Source organism: Chiloscyllium punctatum, chromosome 2 (assembly GCF_047496795.1).
Source record: "Chiloscyllium punctatum isolate Juve2018m chromosome 2, sChiPun1.3, whole genome shotgun sequence".
NCBI lineage: Eukaryota > Metazoa > Chordata > Chondrichthyes > Orectolobiformes > Hemiscylliidae > Chiloscyllium > Chiloscyllium punctatum.
Window position 1 is genome coordinate 111,680,690 of NC_092740.1, and position 13,024 is coordinate 111,693,713.

General features: G+C 43.0%; 1 long non-coding RNA gene across 1 annotated transcript in view; it reads right to left on the reverse strand.

The window, feature by feature from the left end:
* Positions 1 to 2,070: 2,070 nt before the first annotated feature.
* LOC140493451 (uncharacterized) overlaps positions 2,071 to 13,024 on the reverse strand; it is a 127,850-nt gene continuing 116,896 nt past the window's right edge. The window contains exon 3 of the long non-coding RNA XR_011963681.1: positions 2,071 to 2,399. This is a non-coding gene — a long non-coding RNA (uncharacterized lncRNA). The remainder of the gene's footprint in view (positions 2,400 to 13,024) is intronic.

Genomic DNA, 13,024 nt, shown 5'->3' on the forward strand with positions numbered 1-13,024 from the left:
ATCAGGGAGACCTGGCTGACATAAAAGGGGGAATGACTGGGATATTAACCCATTGAATGCTTGACTTAGTGAGGAGTAGTGCTATTGTCAAAGGCCACACATTTGTAATTAAAGGGTAATTGGTTATGGAATGACAACCTCTGAAGCGTTATTTAAACTGTGATAAACCCCACAGTATAAACAAACAATTAACACTCCATGACACTTGCTGACAATTGCTCTCAGATGCACACTGGATTAGGCCATGATTCCAGGAGGGCGCTCTGACCATTTTTTTGAACACTTCACAAATGTAACTAACATCCATATGCCATTGTTTTTAAATTTGATCATCAAAAATGGAATATAAATCACACACACTTCATCATATCCATCCTTCTCAGATTAGAAGTATCATTTAACATGACAATCATAGTCAAACCCAAATATAGTCAAACTTCTAAAAATGTTTACATTAGGTTGCATTTCACTGTCATTTTTTATTTTATGGAAAAATATGTCCTTATAAAGGGGACCATTCCTCTGACACCAGAGGTGATGAGCTGATGTCAAAGGAACCTTATAATTGCTTGAACAATTTGGTTTCCTAAAGATGTGTTTATTCTTTAATCTATTCTACCTTTCTGCTATGGACATGGTTGAAGTCTATGTTACAACTTTAATTTTATAGTTTTGAGTTTAATGCTTGTTTTTGCAAAGCTTTTTAAAATGCTTTACTTGTCTGTGACTCTTATTTAACCTGTATTTACATTCCTCCTTTATCTCTGTCATACTGCTCACAGCACGTTTCAAACGCACTTCAGTTGTTTCACGATTAGGTGGTTCTGCTCATATATCATACAATTTTGTACAGCAAAGCCTATGTTGGATGATGTCCATGTAAAAATGATTTAAAACAATACTGATTCACTTGAAAGATGGATAACCAATTCAAACATTCATTGAAATTTGAATATTTTTAACATCACCTTGTTGCGTGAATTCACATTCATGGTTTGAAACTATTATTAACTGTTGAAATTATTATTTATGGTGTTACAATCTCAATGAAGACTTAAAAAGTTTAAAAAGAAACTTGAGCATCGTGTTGAAAGAATTGCACAAGAAAAGTTCACATTTCAAAACACTGACTGTAACAAAAGACGAAAAGCTGTTTGTGGAAACATTATTTTTGGTGGCAGTTTAACCACCAGAACAGAATTGTCCTTTTGCTTGCAAAAGGGAAAAACACACTTCACAGCTATAGATTATTCTGTCCTTTAAGTAGCCATTTAATTGTATTGGTTGAAAGTGCTTCTTAACTCCTGAGGGTTTGCTTCTGTCCTTTTCTTTTTCAGCTTGGAAACTTCCAAACCTTGAAATATCCTTCTCTGCGAGAGTACTGTATTACTGGAGACCTGGAGCATAAGCTAGGCAAATCTTCCAGTCTTGTTTTAAATCCCACGAATTTGTTACATTGAATTTGAGTATGAGTTATGTCTTGCTGAGGTGACCCAGCGAGATTCAAGTTTCTACCTGCTCTCTTCTTGTCCCAGGCTCATCCATCTGTCTGTGGTATTCTGCAATATATTCTGAAACTCAGTATCACAATGATCTTGTCTGTATCCTTGTCATCTCAAAGCCCAAAACCATCACAGTTTGTGTCTCTTGGGCCTCGTATTTGGGTAGAAATTATAACTAACTATCTTTAAGATCACAAATGTCTTAAATTAAATAGACAGTTTAAAATCGAACTGTTCATAAATCAATTTTATCAATACTTTTATGGGACTTTGTGACTCTGTTTTTTCCTTGTTGATATATTGACTGAATCCATTTTCTCCAGGCATAAACACATTCTTCACTTCTTCACAGTAAAACAATTCAGACACTCTCTTAATCTCGAACACTCAAACTAATCAGGTTTGCTGTCAGGAAGACATCAGATCAGAACACATATCCTCTTCATCTTTACTTAAAGAAAAGATCCCAAAAGATAATCTTATTTATCTCAAAATAAGAGCTAGAGATATATTCATATGCTTATATAGGAATATAAAACTAACCAATATTGATATGTAAATGCTGTGATAAAAATAGAAGAGAAAGCAATTTCCTATGGATGATAGTGATATTGATTATGAATGTTACACCATGACGTTTAAGCCCATTGGTTTGGTCTTTCAAAATAGATGTGAAATGTCATGTCTTTCCTTTGCGAGGTAGTACTCATGCTCATCTGTGCTGTTTTCTTTTTTTTTTCCTATTCTTTCTTAGGATATGGTTTCACTGGCTCAGCCAACATTTATTGCTCATTCCAATTGCCTTTGTAATGTAAAGAACTGCCTTCTTGAACCACTGCAGTCCATGGGATGTAGGTGCACCATAGTATTTTCAGGAGAAGTCCTAGGGTTTTGGCCCTGCAACAGTGAAGGAACAATGACAATAGATGGAATTGGAAAATAATTATTTATTTGATAACCTGAAAGTATAAAAATGTGCATTTCCTTGGTGACAGCAATGGCAATACAAAGTGACTGATAGGCACTGAAAAACTGGGGTGATATCATAAAGGATGCATAAGCATGAAGTCAAATGAATATTTCTGACATTATACCTCATTTGCATTGAGTTATTTAATCAATTATTGATCAAGTATTGGATTGTAAATCTGTTTAAAAGGGCATGGTGAGTGAAATATTTGTCTTAACTTAAATTGTTAACTAAATACTTACATAATTAATAACTGATTTATCATTCTTTCCTTTATTTCCCAAGCAAAACAGAAATGTTGGATTTCAGAAATTCTAATGAAGTCCAGCTTTAATTGATGTCAAAATATTTGACTCAGCTACTGGTACATATCAGACAGAAACAGGAGAAAATTGTTTTTAGATTTAGTTTTTTCATTTGCGTGTAATATAACCATTAGCGATAAAGACTTACAGGCTTATTAAATTAAACACACGCTTAGTGTTTAATTTTTCCTTTCTATTTTGCATATATGCCTAAATTATTTAAACCTGGAAGGGTTTCTCTGGCAATATTTTAAGAAGGCCACTTACTTTCTGTTGTTTTCTCATCTAACTTGAAATAGAACAGATGTTTAGTGGTAACAATTTCTGCTTATGCTGCATAATAGACAACAAATGGCCAATATGAATCTGACATCACAGCATTCAAGAGAAAGCTGTACCTCTGTTGGATGTTTGCTGGGCTCCAGCTCTAGACCTTTTTTATGCTGCACATTATTTTGCATTATGAACCATTCAGAAGAACCCGCATCTCATCATAATGTTTAACATGTTTGCCACATGAAGACGAGTGCCACAAGGACTGCAGAGTGTATTTTGATAGCTGAAAATGAAATTTAGTTCTCAAAGGACTAATGCTAATCAGCATTACCATAATCATCAATCATCATTGCTTGGATAGGATTTATGATGAGGAAAGTTAAAGCATTTGCAGCACACTAGGGATGAATGGGCATCCACACATCGCAAAATCTGAATGTATTTTAACTTGAATGATTTTATAGGGCTGAACTGAAATGTAGTACGATCTTGGATAAAATTAGTATCAGTTTTATTGATCTCTGCCCATTCTTCAAAATGTACAAACCATGTCCTAAACTCTAGTCACTCCAGGCTGTTAGGTTGATATGTGAGGCAACAGACATTCAGGCAATGGTGAATCAGCTTCACAGTAATACAGCTGAAATCAGAAAATCATGTCTGATGTGAATTGGAGCTCAGGACCCATCCCACTGCATCCTGAGCAATCACAAAGCGATGGCCACTGAGCTCAGCACCTCTGACCCTTGAGACTTTGGTGCAGATTTATTTAAAGTTGCTTGAATTTAGTTTCCTTGAGCACAAACTTATAACTTCTGGGCTGGTAAACTGTCAGTTTTGCTCTCAGACCTTGCAGAGTATTTGGCAAAATCTGCAATAACTGAAAATAGTTACACAGATAGTATACATCACTTACTTCCAGTATCAGGAAGTATCAGGAAGTTTGGACTCTTGAGCCGGGGAGGTGCAAGTTGGACCAACATAAAGGAGATCCATGCTCCAACTCCATCAATTGCTGTTGGTCAATAATTTATCTAAATTAAACTGACAAACCAAATCCCTTGAGCTAGAGTGTACCAATGTGGGTGACTGTGAGGTGCTGGCCCCGTGAAACATTGAAATTTAAGAAATAAGGGAAAAGTAGGTCATTTAACCCCTCAAGACTGCATCACCATTCAATTAGATCACAGTTGATCTTTTACACCAATGCTATTTTCCAGCACAATCTCTTTATCAATTTGTCTTGAACCTGCTTGATGACTGACCACTAGCAGAGTAGAAAATTCCAAAGATTCACCACCATTTGTATGTGACAGATCCTCCTTATCTCAGTCCTAAATGGTCTTCCCCTTATTCTGAGACTGGACCCCTTGGTCCATTAGCCATGTGGCTGGTACAGCTACCATCCCCATGGAGATCGATGACAACACTTCCGCCCCCATCATGGCCACTTTCGCAGCCACTTCCGCCCCCTCATGATTACTCATGCACCACTGTGACATCACTTCTGCCCCCCCCCCCCACATCATTGCTGATGTTACACGTTCAGCGACTTCCGCCCCCTCTACTGCCATGTTCACCATCACTTCCACCCCCACCAACACCAATCACCTGCATTCTGCTGACACACCCTCCTCAGATCCAGCTGTCACCCTGAGGGGCACACCACGTCTGCTCATGACTCCACCCTATTCTCCCCACCATCACACCCACTCCAGTTACAGGCTCCACCCCCACTCCCACCTCCACACCTACACCAGGTCCTAGCTCCCAGCCCTGCTGAGTTTTCATCATCCCCCCAGACCTTCCCCTCACTTTTACCTTTATGTGCCTCCATCCATGCATCAATGAATTTAATACACATCGTGACGTTGTACACTTCTTCCACCGCCTCCGCCTCTGAGCTTACTTTTACAATCAGGACTCCCGTCCATCTTCTGAGGACTCCTTCACTTGCCTCCAACACACTCCATCCACCTAGTCACCTCGCATTGCCCTATTACCCACCCTCGACTTTTTTATTTCCAACTGCCGCCGAGACAGTAACCGCCTCAAACTGTCTACCCCCCTCCCCCACTCCAACCTCTCACCCTCACAATGCGCAGTCCTCCACTCCCTCTGCTCCAATCCCAACCTCCCCATCAAACCAGCAGATAAAGGGGGTGCAGTAGTAGTTTGGCGCACTGACCTCTACACCACTGAAACCAAATGTCAACTCAAAGACACCTCCTCCTGCCGCCCCCTCAACCATGAACCCACTCCCCATCATCTCCCAGACCATACAGAATCTCATTACCTCAGGAGATCTCCCACCCACAGCTTCCAATCTCGTAGTCCGGGAACCCCACACCACTCGATTCTACCTCCTTCCCAAGATCCACAAGCCTGACCACCCTGGCTGACCCATTGTCTCAGCCTGTTCCTGCCCCACCGAACTCATTTGCACCTACCTCGATACTGTCCTATCCTCCCAGTCCAGGAACTCCCCACATATGTTCAAGACACCACCCACACCCTCCACCTCCTCCAAGACTTCCATTTCCCTGGCCGTCAATGCCTCATCTTCACCATGGACAGCCAATCCCTCTACACCTCCATCTGCCATGACCTGGGCCTCCAAGAGTTTCTTCCCCTCCCGACGTCCCCAACAGTACCCTTTCACTGACACTCTCATTCGTTTGGCAGAACTGATCCTCACCCTTAAGAATTTCTCCTTCGAATCCTCCCACTTCCTCCAGACCAAAGGGGTAGCCATGGGCACCCATATGGGCCCCAGCTATGCCTATCTCTTTGTTGGCTATGTAGAACAGTCCATCTTCCATAGTTTCACTGGCATCACTCCCCACCTCTTCCTCTGCTACATTGATGACTGCATCGGCGCCACCTTGTGCTCCCGTGAAGAGATTGAGCAGTTTACCAACTTCACCAACACATTCCACCTTGACCTTAAATTCACCTGGACCATCTCTGACACCTCCCTCCCCTTCCTGGACCTCTCCATCTCCATTAATGACGACCGACTTGACACTGACATTTTTTACAAACCCACTGACTCCCACAGCTACCTGCATTACACCGCTTCCCACCCTACCTCCGGCAAAAATGCCATCCCATATTTCCAATTCTTCCACCTCCGCCATATCTGCTCCCAGGAGGACCAGTTCCACCACAGAACACACCAGGTGGCCTCCTTCTTTAGAGATCACAATTTCCCATTTCACGTGGTTGAAGATGCCCTCCAACGCATCTCATCCACATCCCACACCTCCGTCCTTAAGCCCCACCCCTTCAAACGTAACAAGAACAGAACCCTCCTGGTTCTCACTTTCCACCCTACCAACCTTCGCATTAACCATATCATCTGCTGACATTTCCGCCACCTCCAAAAAGACCCCACCACCAGAGATATAGTTCCCTCCCCACCCCTTTCCGCTTTCTGCAAAAAACCGTTCCCTCCGTGACTACCTGGTCAGGTCCATGCCCCCCAACAAACCACATTCCCTTCCTGGCATATTCCCCTGCCACTGCAGGAATCGCAAAACCTGCACCGACACCTCCTCCCTCACCACCATCCAAGACCACAAAGGAGCCTCGTCAGGTCCACACTCCCCACCAACCCAACCTCCACTCCCGGCACCTTCCCCTGCAACCGCAAGAAATGCAAAACTTGCGCCCACACCTTCCCCCTCACTTCCCTCAAAGGCCCCAGGGATCCTTCCATATCCATCACAAATTCACCTGCACCTCCACACACATCATTTATTGTATCCGTTGCACCCGATGTGGCCTCCTCTAGACTGGGGAGACAGACCGCCTACTTGCGGAACGTTTCAGAGAACACCTCTGGGACACCCGCACCAACCAACCCAACTGCCCCGTGGCTGAACACTTTAACTCCCCCTCCCACTCCGCCAAGGACATGCAGGTCCTTGGCCTCCTCCATCGCCAGACCATGGCAACACGACGCCTGGAGAAGAGCGCCTCATCTTCTGCCTAGGAACCCTCCAACCACAAGGGATGAATACCGATTTCTCCAACTTCCTCATTTCCCCTCCCCCCACCTTATCTCAATCCCAACCCTTGGACTCAGCACTGCCTTCATGACCTGCAATCTTCTTCCCGACTTCTCCGCCCCCACCCCCTCTCCCACCTATCACCCCCACCTTAACCTCCTTCCACCTATTGCATTCCCAATGCCCCTCCCCCAAGTCCCTCCTCTCTACCTTTTATCTTAGCCTGCTTGGCACAAACCTCCCCATTCCTGAAACAGGGATTATGCCCGAAACGTCGATTCTCCTGCTCCTTGGATGCTGCCTGGCCTGCTGCGCTTTTCCAGCAACACATTTTTCAGCTCTGATCTCCAGCATCTGCAGTCCTCACTTTCTCCTAAACGTTTGAGAAACGCAGAGTTAAGTGATAGCCAAGTGGTCACCCTATATCCTAACTTGTCACTAAATGAAGTTACATCATGTTTTTTTGGTTGTTTTGATGTGGGGTGAACTGCCTAATGGGTTCTAGTTTTGGTGACATCATTGAAATAATTACCGGTGTGACATTTGGAAAGAATGGGCAGATTCTTGGTAAAGTGTCAAGAGTCTCACCATTTACCTTACATTAGCTCGCCAGTCCATTTTCATCCATCCCCTCCCATGTGGAGACCTAACACATTGAAATTTGCCTCAACTATCCTCCCTGTCTCTGAGCCCTGCCATTACACCTTAATCATACTTAGTCCTCTACTCTCCCACTGTGGAGGCCACAGTGGTAGTCACTGTCAACAGCTGCTCCTCCTGTTACCTACCATTCCTTCCAATGCTGAAGTGCATGCCCCCAATACACCTTGAGTCTCCCCTCACCACTGTCCTTGACCCCACCTCTACACATGCCTCTGCTTTCCTCCAAAGCCCTGAACCCCTCACGCCCTCTTTTACAAGCACCCCTTGTATTTTCCTCAACAAACACATCAGGATAGCATTTGCTCCAGAACTCTGACTTTGACAAGCAGTCCCTAGATATGATCGACCAAGTCTCTGCAGCTCCTTGACAAATAACAAGTGATCCTCCTGACTGCTGCTGCTGGCTACACAAACCTAACCATTGCCCACTCCCTAGACTGTTGTTGAATAGATACCTCGACTATACCCAGCCCCAATGGCCATGACCATGTTCCTGAACTATGTTTAGTATATGCCTATGAATGGACTGTTACAGGACCCCTTGACCTACAGTGGTTCTCATGGCCAGACTAAGGACTAGCCACCACCCAGTTTCCAATATAATCATTTGGTTGAATAAACATTTACAGATGACATCAAAATTGGAGGTGTAGTGGACAGCAAAGAGGGTTACCTCAAAGTACAACAGGATCAGATGGGCCAATGGGTTGAGGAGTGGCAGATGGAGTCTAATTTAGATAAATGTGAGGTGTTGTATTTTGGAAAAGCAAAGCAGAGCAGGACTTATACACCTAATGGGAAGGTCCTGGGGAGTGTGGCTGAACAAAGAGACCTTAGTGCAGGTTCATAATTCCTTGAAAGTGGAGTCATCGGTAGATAGGATAGTGAAGAAGGCGTTTGGTATGCTTTCCTCTATTGGTCAGAGCATTGAGTATAGGAGTTGGGAGGTCATGTTGCAGCTGTACAGGGTATTGGCTAGGCCACTTTTGGAATATTGCGTGCAATTCTGGTCTCCTTTTAGAAGGATATTGCGAAACTTGAAACGGCTCAGAAAAGAATTACAAGGATTTTGCTAGTGTTGGAGGATTTCAATTACAGGGAGAGGGTGAATAGGCTCGGGCTGTTTTCCCTGGAGTGGCAGAGGATGAGGGGTGACCTCATAAAGGTTTATAAAATCATAAGGGGCATGGATGGGATAAATAGGCAAAGTCTTTTCCATAAGGTGGGGGTGTCCAGAAGTAGAGGGCATAGGTTTAGGAGGAGAGGGGAAAAATTTAAAAGGGACATTAGGGGCAACTTTTTCATGCAGAGGGTGGTGCATGTATGGAATGAGCTGCCAGAGGAAGTGGTGGAGTCTGTTACAATTATAACATTTAACAGGCATTTGGCTGGGTATTCAAATAGTAAGGGTTTAGAGAAATATGGGCCAGGTGCTGGCAAATGGGGGTAGATTAGGTTAGGATATCTGGTCGTCATGGACTGTTTTCATGCTGTACTCTGTGACTCTATATAGTATGTTTTCTGTATCGGCAGCCAACACATGCGGAAGGTGTTAGATTTATTTCTCAGTGTGCTTTACAGCAAAATTACAAGCAGTCTGTCTTGTGTCTATGCAAAACAGCATGTGTATATGAGAATAGGCTTTGCCTCTGGTTGAAGCACCAATGTGCTAACAGACATTGCACAGCAAGGTAGGGCAACGGATGTGATGAGCACACAGATATGCTTTAAGTGAATGAACATTTAGAGAGCAAGTGAGCAACTCTGAGATGCAGCCGAGTTCAATCCGTCAGCTGGGCATCTGTCTCTCTGTGCAAAGTGCCCCTGCTGCAGTTTTTTACTGCTAGTTGCTGTATGCCTACAATGCATATTTCTTAAGTATCTTCCAAGTAGATTAAAGAGGTGCCCTGAGGATTATGAGGAATTCGCAAATGCTAGATTTCAATTTCCATGAATGAGGGGAGTGTGTGGCTAATGCCAATGAATCATGCCCTGAGATGTTATTTAGTGCTGAACGACATGGAAGCTCTTTACCATCATCCACTAGCTGAAGTTGCCAGGTTTTCATTCTGGCTTCCAAGTTCAGAATTCCCATATCTAGCTTGGTTGGCTTGTTTATAAGGTAGAAAGCTAAAAAATAATGTGGTGAGTTTGCCCTTAAGACTTGAAGGTGAACTTGATGTGTTTATAAAAACAGAGGTTGCTAAAAAGCTCAGCAGGTCTGGCAGCATTTATGAAGAAAAATCAGAGATAGTGTTTCGGTCTATAGTGACCCTTCCTCCGAACTGTCTGAGCCGGATGCAGTAACTGAAGAATGTGATATGGCTGTGGAAATGAATTTGAGCAAGTATTTGGTCAAACACCAGGAGTGACAGTAACAGTTCTGAGGAAGGGTTACTGGACCTGAATTTTTAACTCTGATTTTTCTTTATAGATGCTGGCAGACCTGCTGAGCTTTTCCAGCAACTTTGATTTTTGTTCCTGGTTTACAGCATCTGCAGTTTTTATTTTGATGTGTATAATACACTGAGATGAGACCAGACAAAAAGTAAATACCATGATTTTGCATCTGGACATATAGACTACTGACCACAAAGCTGTACAAGGTACAGTCAGATCACTTATCTCAGAAGTGAGGTGCTCATTCATGCTTGTTCATTTCATTCTTAGAAATTTTCAGAGAAATTGTGTTCTGCCCTAAAAACTGCCTCCTTTGGCAGAATGTCAATAATTTACGACATAAAGGAGGGGTAATTCTGTGCCAATATTTTTATGCATGCTGGTGCTTTGGTGAAATAATTCACAAAATTGTTGCAGAAACTTTATTTGTAAACATTTTAAAAAGGAACTTAAACAAATTTTTGAAAAACAATGAGTAGTAATGGTATGGAAGATGAGAGAAGTGAGATGAGATTGGGTGATTCATGAACAATAACAGTGGGAATAAATTATCTGTTTCTTGTCACACTCTCTGAAAGGAATGCAATGTTACACTTCCTTACCTTGGTTTTCATTAATCTTTTTCCCTCAGCAGCAAAGGCTTTGTTCATGTTCTGATGGTCTGTTAGTCCATGTTATCAGATTTCATTGTTCAACTTTTCAGAGTTGGGAGGTTACTGCTGAGGAACAAAACTCTTTCCGGTTTAGCCATCATAGAGAGTATTGTGCTATTAGAAGTGAGATTATCAGTGGGAGGATGGGGAGCACAAGAGGAGGAGCGTGAATGACTGGCCATACCTGATCAATCAGTGGGCTGACAATTATTTACAAGTAGTTGAGAAGCACAGAAAATCCTGTGATGGTCCAAACAGGAGGTCAACTCCCATCCAATTATCTCTTGCGATCACAGTGTAGACAATGAGAGGGCCCACAGTCCAACCTCACAGCAAATTTTCCTCTGGGGAGTCTAACATGTCTTCATTGCCAGGGAAAGCAATAGGAGCCCCTCCCTCCTATCTGAATACTTTCTGGGCCAATGGAAATCCCTACATGTAGCATTGACCACAACCTAATCTCCACCCCCAACTACCATGGTCACACTATCCTGGGGGCTTATAGCTGAAAATTTTTCTTCATTGATATAGCATGTCCATGGAACCTTACACTTTGACACTGCAACTTGAAGCCATCACCCTGCAACTCCCCTCAATCACAATTCTTAAATCTTTGCAGTCAATGTGCGGCAAGTAGACCCACAGTATGTTAGGGAGGAAGTTCCAGGATTTTGATCCAGCGACATTGAAGGAAGGATTATACATTTCCAAGTCAGGATGGTAAGTGGATTGGAGGTGAACTTGCAGGTGGTGGTGTTCTCATGTATCTGCAGTGCTTGTCCTTCTTGGAGGAAGTGGTTGTAGGTTTGAAAATTGGGACTGAATATTTGTGGATGTGGTGCCAATTAAGTGGGCTTCTTTCTCATGGATGGTGTCAAGCTTCTTATGGGGTGTTGCACCCATCCAGGCAAGTTGGGAGTATTCCACCATACGGCTGACTTGTGCTTTGTAGATAGTGGACAGCCTTTGGGGAAGCAGGAGATAAGTGGCTCGTTACAGTATTCCTAGCCCCATAAATTACACATGTTCCTTCACGAAGCCATCTTCTCAGTTATGCCCCACCTGTTAGCATCACTGATGGCTCAGTGATGCAGCCGGCTTCTTAATCAGTTTTTCTTTTGTTTGTTCACTCACAGAATGTGAGTGTCACTGGTTGAGCCAACATTTATTGGCTATCTATAACTACCCTTCAGAAGGTGATGGTTGGATGATGTTCCTCTGTACACCAATAAATTAATCATTAGCTTGTTTAAAATAAATTTGCAAAGGAAAGTCACATAAAAATGCAATTGCAATATCTAGTGTGTTAAAAATAGCACTCAGCATTATTTCAACCTTTCGTTGTTATTCCTCCTACAAGCTTGAGTTCACTTTATCATTACTTCTTGATTTATCTCATTGTCTCTGCTATTGTTCCAACCTTGGTAGATTTCTTTGCTGCAGGCCTTTGTTTTTCAGAGAAACAAAAGGGAAAAGAGCACAGGAGTAAATAATACAGTCTGAGAAATTAAGGAAAGGAACTTGACCCGCCTTGATCCATGTCTCAGTCAGCTCGAGTCTTCAATTCAGAACTGCCTCTGCTTTAGCAAATGCATCAAGATAGTAGCTGGAAATCCATGAAGCTCCCGTGGAACAGGAAGGCAGATGGGTGGTGGCGGCTCTTAATTATGCAGGAAACCAGAGGTCAATTTCCTGATAGAAAGATTAAACTACAGAATTAAATCATTGCCATTGCAAGGCTCACTCTGCCAATCTCCAAGCACAAATCCAATAGAGAAGGTACCAGTGGAGACTTTAAGCATACCATTGCACCAAGTTCGAGGTGAGATGGGGAGGAGTGCAGGAGATTCATGAGAGAAGGATATTTTGATTGTTTTATTTTTTGGTGAAGAATATTTGGGATATTCCTGCCTAACATGTAAGATGGTCTTCTAATCAATGTCACCCATGGAGTTGTGTTGAGGCAACAATTGAGTAACTCAGGTTATCAGGAACACAGGTTTATCATGTTTTCCCACATGACCTGCAGCAAGAGGAAGATTTGAATCTATCAGCCCAGTCATTGTCAGTCCCCTCAGTGGGGTGAGATGTTCCTGAGTCAGCACTGCCATATCCCTACTTCTGCACCACCCCCCAGTGTACATACACTCACCTCCAGTGAGTCTCAGCATACCTCTAAAGAGGAAGACCTGGGTGAGCAGCACATCACGAGCGAACAGAAGTTGGTTTTCACAAACATGGA